Source organism: Macadamia integrifolia, unplaced genomic scaffold (genome assembly GCF_013358625.1).
Source record: "Macadamia integrifolia cultivar HAES 741 unplaced genomic scaffold, SCU_Mint_v3 scaffold1648, whole genome shotgun sequence".
NCBI lineage: Eukaryota > Viridiplantae > Streptophyta > Magnoliopsida > Proteales > Proteaceae > Macadamia > Macadamia integrifolia.
Window position 1 is genome coordinate 42,579 of NW_024868290.1, and position 6,006 is coordinate 48,584.

The following is a 6,006-nucleotide window of genomic DNA, read 5'->3' on the forward strand; positions in this document are numbered from 1 at the left end:
TCAGAGTCAAAAGAACAAGTGACCCAAGAGGGTTTCAGGCTAAACTGAATCCACATGGTGTCTGATGTCTGGACTTAGATAGTGATTGGAATCTGAATACATACATACGCGATAGATAATGGATTATGGATTGGGACATCAAACCTAACACAAGTTAGCATTGACGTCAGACGGCATTGTGAGGTATAATCCTGAAATAGAAAACTCTGGAATCATAGATGCATTCATCTACTATTAGGTCATCCACTCATAGCTTTAGTTTTTGGATTTGATATTTTAACGTGGTATCAGGTTTGATATTTTAACATGGTATCAGAGGCCTTAAATTAGTAAGGGAAATTTACATCCACCTTCCCTCGCGGTTGCCTATATTACGTCCTCCCCCCCTCAAATTTTTTTTATTATATTTAAATCCAAAAATCTAACACCGTGAGACTGGTTTGAGGTCTGACCCGTTAAGTTGAGCTGTATTTTAATTAATGCCCACAATACCTTCCCACTTTCTTCAACCTACCAATGAACAAGAGAATCCACTTCCAATGGCTTCGCTCTTCTCCAGTGAGGAAATGTCACTAAAATCTCTTCCTTCTCCAGCAGTGAGGAAAGGGTTGTTTTAATGCCCTAATCAATCTGCGATGATGCCCTAATCTGCCTTTCTCTTTTATTTGTGCTTTATCCTCAATTTTTCTTCTCAGGGGATGGTGATGCCCTAAATCTCTGACGTCAGAAAATTATAGAGGATTAGGAGGTAACACAAGTGATCACTTCAAAAAAAAAAAAAAAAAACTCTCTACCTAAGGGATAAGAGAACTCAAGAAGAACTACTTATTCTCAAAGGCCAAAGGCTCAAATTATGAATAAACCCCAAGTATGCATTTCATTCACTGATGTGAGCTTATATAGATGAGCATGGAACATCCTTCCAAGCATAGACAATAATCTAAGACTAATTGGAGAAAACAAACATGGGGAAGACGAACAACTATCCAATAGAAAAGGACCTTGGGAGCCTTGAGAGGCATCTTTCACATCTTGAAGAGACTAAAAATATAATAGTTGAAGTTCCCAAGAAGTTCTAGAACCTATTTTGAATAGAACTTTGACTAAAAAGATGAATTCTAGAATTCTAAGTGTCTAGAAAATAGCAAATGATGCACCTTTTTTTTTTTTTTTTTTGTTGGAAAATAGACTTCTAGATATTTTCATCTATATATGGCATGACTTCTAGTTCCTTCTGAGTTGGTACAGGTATCACTAGGGGTGTCAATTAGTGGCCCGACCCGACTAAACCGATCGGGACCGACCGTTTATAGACCGGACCGGCCCGGACCGTTTATTAAACGTGTCGGGCTTGAGCCCGGCCCGTTTATAAATGGTCGGTCTCGGTTTTGCTACTTGGACCGTCGGGCGCCCGACCGAGACCGACCGAATAACGCCCGACCGAGACCGGCCTATTATGCACCGACTTGGCCCGACCCTTTAATGATTGTAAAATACCTATTTTACCCTCCAAATTAAAGATTAAAAACCAAAAAGTAAAGACATGTTCACATTTTAAATAATGGTTATATTTGGTATCATTTATTGATTTATTGTCATTTTTTTGGGCTTGCATGAGTGGGCCGGAATATAATAGCACATTTTAAAGAGGGCCCGTTTAAAAACCGGTTAAAGCCCGTTTAACATTAAACATGTCCATAGCCCGGTTAAGGCCCGACTAAAGCCCGATTAAGGTAGCCCGATTATAGCCCAAGACCGACCGACCGAATATAAAGTGTACCATGCCCTCAATAACTAAGCCCGATTAGTTAAATGGGCGGACACGGTGTAGCCTTTGAAAGTCTTCAAGCCCGATTAAACCTGACCGAAACCGAACCGGCCCGACCGGTTGACACCCCTAGGTATCACCACCAAGTTACCCCAAAATCATGTACTATAACTTTTATTTTCAACTTCTATCCTTTGGCTTAGGTTTGTGGGCTTATTGGGCTAGGTTATTGGCCCATTTGAAAATGCTCCTACATCATACGCTTCTGTTGTGCATAAACTTGTCTTTGATTTTTCTAGATTTTCTTCTTCATGATAGGGAGAAAGGTCCGCAACATTGAATGTTGTCGAGACAGCATAGTCACTAGGGAGTTTAATTTTATAGGCATTTTCTCCAATTTTTTGTAACACCTTGAACGAACCATCAGCCCTAGGCTTAAGCTTATCATGACGTCCTCGAGGAAATATTTCTCTCACACTTCTCGGTTTGAGGCGAGAGAAATCAAACCCAGACAAAAGAGATAGTAGTAGCAGGAAGCTTCGTGAGCAGCAAAAGAGAGAAAACCGATTGAGGGTAACAGAGTGCTAGAGAACCATGAGAGCTTTGACCGAGAGCTTCTCCTTCGTAACAAAGAGCGAGAAAACCTTGTTGGTAGGAGCTTCTCCTTCGTACGCAAACAACCTCTACCTCCACCGAGCTTCAATGAAGCACAGACCAGAGAAAATCCTTCGTTTAGCAGCGAGAGGTGTGAGAGACAGAGAGAGGGGTGAGATAGACAGTGTCCTGCGAGATAGGTCATTTGAATAACCTAATTCAAATCATGAAACCGGTCTGGTTTGATTGTTCACACAGACTGGTTCAATTAACTTCTAACTAGGTTTTGGTGAAGATTCAACCAAGAACGCATCTGGTACGTTCACTTAAAGTTGGCCACGTGTCGAATTCTGCATGTGGAATAACATGAAATTGCAAAATTAAGAATAATAGAGGATTTTTATCGATGTCAACCTAGCCACTCTCATATGTAACCGGGGTTTACCTTTGGGCCTGAACCGTAAAATCAGGCAGGTTCAAGGGTTCCACGTTAGCCAAAGAAAAAAAAAGATGCCCACTCTCATTGTGCCACATAGATAGATGATGTAGTTATTCCAACTGTTAGTATTGGCCCGGTCGAGAATTATTCCGAGTAGTTAATCCCACGGGCCCATACTGACCCTATTGGCCACTCTTTTTTTTTTTGGTAGCTTGTATTTCTTTGCCATTTATTCTTTTTTCGTTTCTTGGATCTCCAAGCGCTAAGGGGCCGGGAGTGAACTCTTCTCTTTTCATGATGACGATCTCTCTTCGTTCTATCTTTCGCCAATTTAATGTAGCCATCTAGCTATCCTTGTTTTCGATTGTTTTATATTTATTTATTTTTTCCTCTATTGCTTTGCAGTAGCCATTTCTATGTAAGGATGTGAATTTGAAACTGAAATCATTTATTGAACTAAACCGAGTCTTTTACACCAAAACCATGAAACAGTTTAATAATTGGTTCGGTTTTGGTTTAAAAATTGAAACCATTTAATAAATGATTCCGTTTTAGCTTTAAAGTTTAAACTATTTAAGTAAACCGTTAAACCGATTAACATATACATAATAAGTTCAAGTCATTCAATATTAAGTTTACATGCATTTCAATAAAAAATTAAGTTTATATTGAACAACTATTAAAATATATATATATATATATAATAATAATAATAAACAATTCAATGTTAAAATTTACATCCATTTTTCACTAAAAAATTTAAAGGTAAAGAAATTTTTTGGATGCAAAATTAGAAAACATAAGAAAACAGTTTAAACCAAAGCAGTTTGTAAATGGTTTTGGTTTTAATATTTGAAACGGTTTATTAAATGGTTTGATTTTGATTTCGCCTAAAGCTCTTAAACTGAATTGAATCAAATCGAATCATCTACACCGTCCACTTGTCCTCAAGTTCCCAGGCTATCGAACTAATCTTGTTCTTTGATTTTCTTAGGCATGGTTTCTTATTTTCCTTATCCTTGTGTGATCTTAAATTATATCAATCGTTGGGTTGCTGATTTGAAATTGTTCACCTATTTCTCTCAATCCATTGATCTCCTTTTCCATATTACCACACGATCACACTTGGACTATTTACTGTTGGACCAATCAAATCATCCTATTATCATTTGTGATGAAAGCATTGATAAGAGTTCTTGTGAAGCTGGCTGGGCTTCTATACCCTTGACAGGAAATTTATTTTGGCCTCGATGGACTTCTTTGGGTTTGCAAAATGTGTTCAAGAGGCGATAGGAGTTATTCTCTTGTGATGTTGGACATTACTATTATTTTATTTTGGTTCCATAAATATTATATAGGGCAAGGGTTAATTTGTAGCCCGGTTGTATGGCTCTTGCATCAATGTTGGGGTCAATGAAGGGGCACATAAGGGTACCCAACGGGAGGGTGGGACTATCATTTCATCAACTTGTATGTGTGGGCATACGGGAATGCTATCAGACAACATTCTTTTTCCCATATTACAAACTAGGATAGTGCCTTGGTGTCTGTAACCCTCAGGCTTGCAAACAAAGCTAGAATAAATAAACATAGAGAGATAATATCTGTAGACTTGGATTGCGCTCTTCTTCTTTTTTTCTCTCTTTTTCTTTTTTGTGATTTATCTTTTTTCTCAAAAAAAATTAAATTAAATTAAAATGGGAGTCTTAAGGGAAAAATATAATAAGATGGCTGGAAAATCACAATTCACAGTGGAGAATTCGTGCTATCTTCAGATACATGTAACTTAGAGGTGCAAGTTTGACCCTACAAGCCTGAAGCCCGTCTGATGCCTGATAGGGCCAGGGTTGGACTTTTCAGCCCAAAGGGCAGGCTAGGGTTGGGCCGCCGGCATGGGTTGAGACATCGAGTTAGCCCAGCCCTGTATATAATCTGGTTGGGAATTAGGTTGTTGCATTTCAATCCCACAAATCCAGGGAAATGAAACTCTATAAATAAGAGGGATGATGATGGATATTTTCAATATTAATTATTAACTCCAAGGGATATCTGAGTTGGTAAAGACCAACATTTAACAATTAAGAGGTTATGAGTTCACCCCCTTTGTAGCCTACCTATTGAAAAAAGTTGGTTATAATTCGACTAACCAAATGGTTTAATGATTATGAGGCGAAGCCCCGCCCATACTGAGCCCGACAGGGCCGGGCCTGGGTTGAAATATCAACCTGACCTAGAGTCAGAATGGGCTCAGGCTGAGCCTTGGGAATCCCGTGTTGGGCGTAGACTTTTCAAAACCCGACCCTATTGCAGCTCCAGTGACGTTCGGTCGCTTTCTCTTTTTCCCAACCCAAAAGAAACCCCCAAAGTGAAAGAGAGATTATGCCAATTTCACTGGGAAAACAGTCTATTTGTTTTCACTGATTTTTTTTGGCTAGAGATTCATAAAAAATCAAGCCAATACACAAACCAACTAAGAAATCTCTACCTTCGGCATTGCCATCAGCAGAGAAGACTCAGCCTCAAACCAAAGAACCTAATTCACAAACCCTGACAAGTTTAGATCTGCCTCTTGGAGATCTCTTTTTATTAATTTAAAAATCAAAGAAGGAGATCTCTTTCTTTCTTCATAGCGCCTGTCGTTCCTCCATTTCCAGATGTTGTCTTAAATTAAAACAAACCCAACCAGCCAAGGATCTTTAGCAGCCAAAAGGGCGTGGGTTCAAAACCCACTCTCAACATCAAAATTTATTTGTTTTCACTGATTAATTAGTCTTCTTGTTATCTTAGTTGTGAAGCTTCCTTTTGATAAAATCATTGGATACATGCTATTATTTTGTTCATTAAGTCATGTACAAGTTTGTTACATAGTTAATATATATATCCATATTTTTGCTTACATAGCGGTCATATTAAACACACACTGTATCATTGCCATACACATTTAATTATGCCAAAGTTTTTGAAAAGTTTGATCCATTTAATTGTGGCACATATTTGTACCCACTTTCTTTGTTGCTGTTCCCAAACTTACTAACTATGCTATAGACACCATCCTAACCTATCAGTCAAGGGATTCTCTAACTGTGGGTGTGGGACAACTTGGCCCTAAAATGTAAAGGAAATTGACCATGTAAGCCAAGCCACTATACTGCTCCATTGCCTATTCATGTGCAGCAGCCTATGAAACTCTAAATACGAAAGCAAT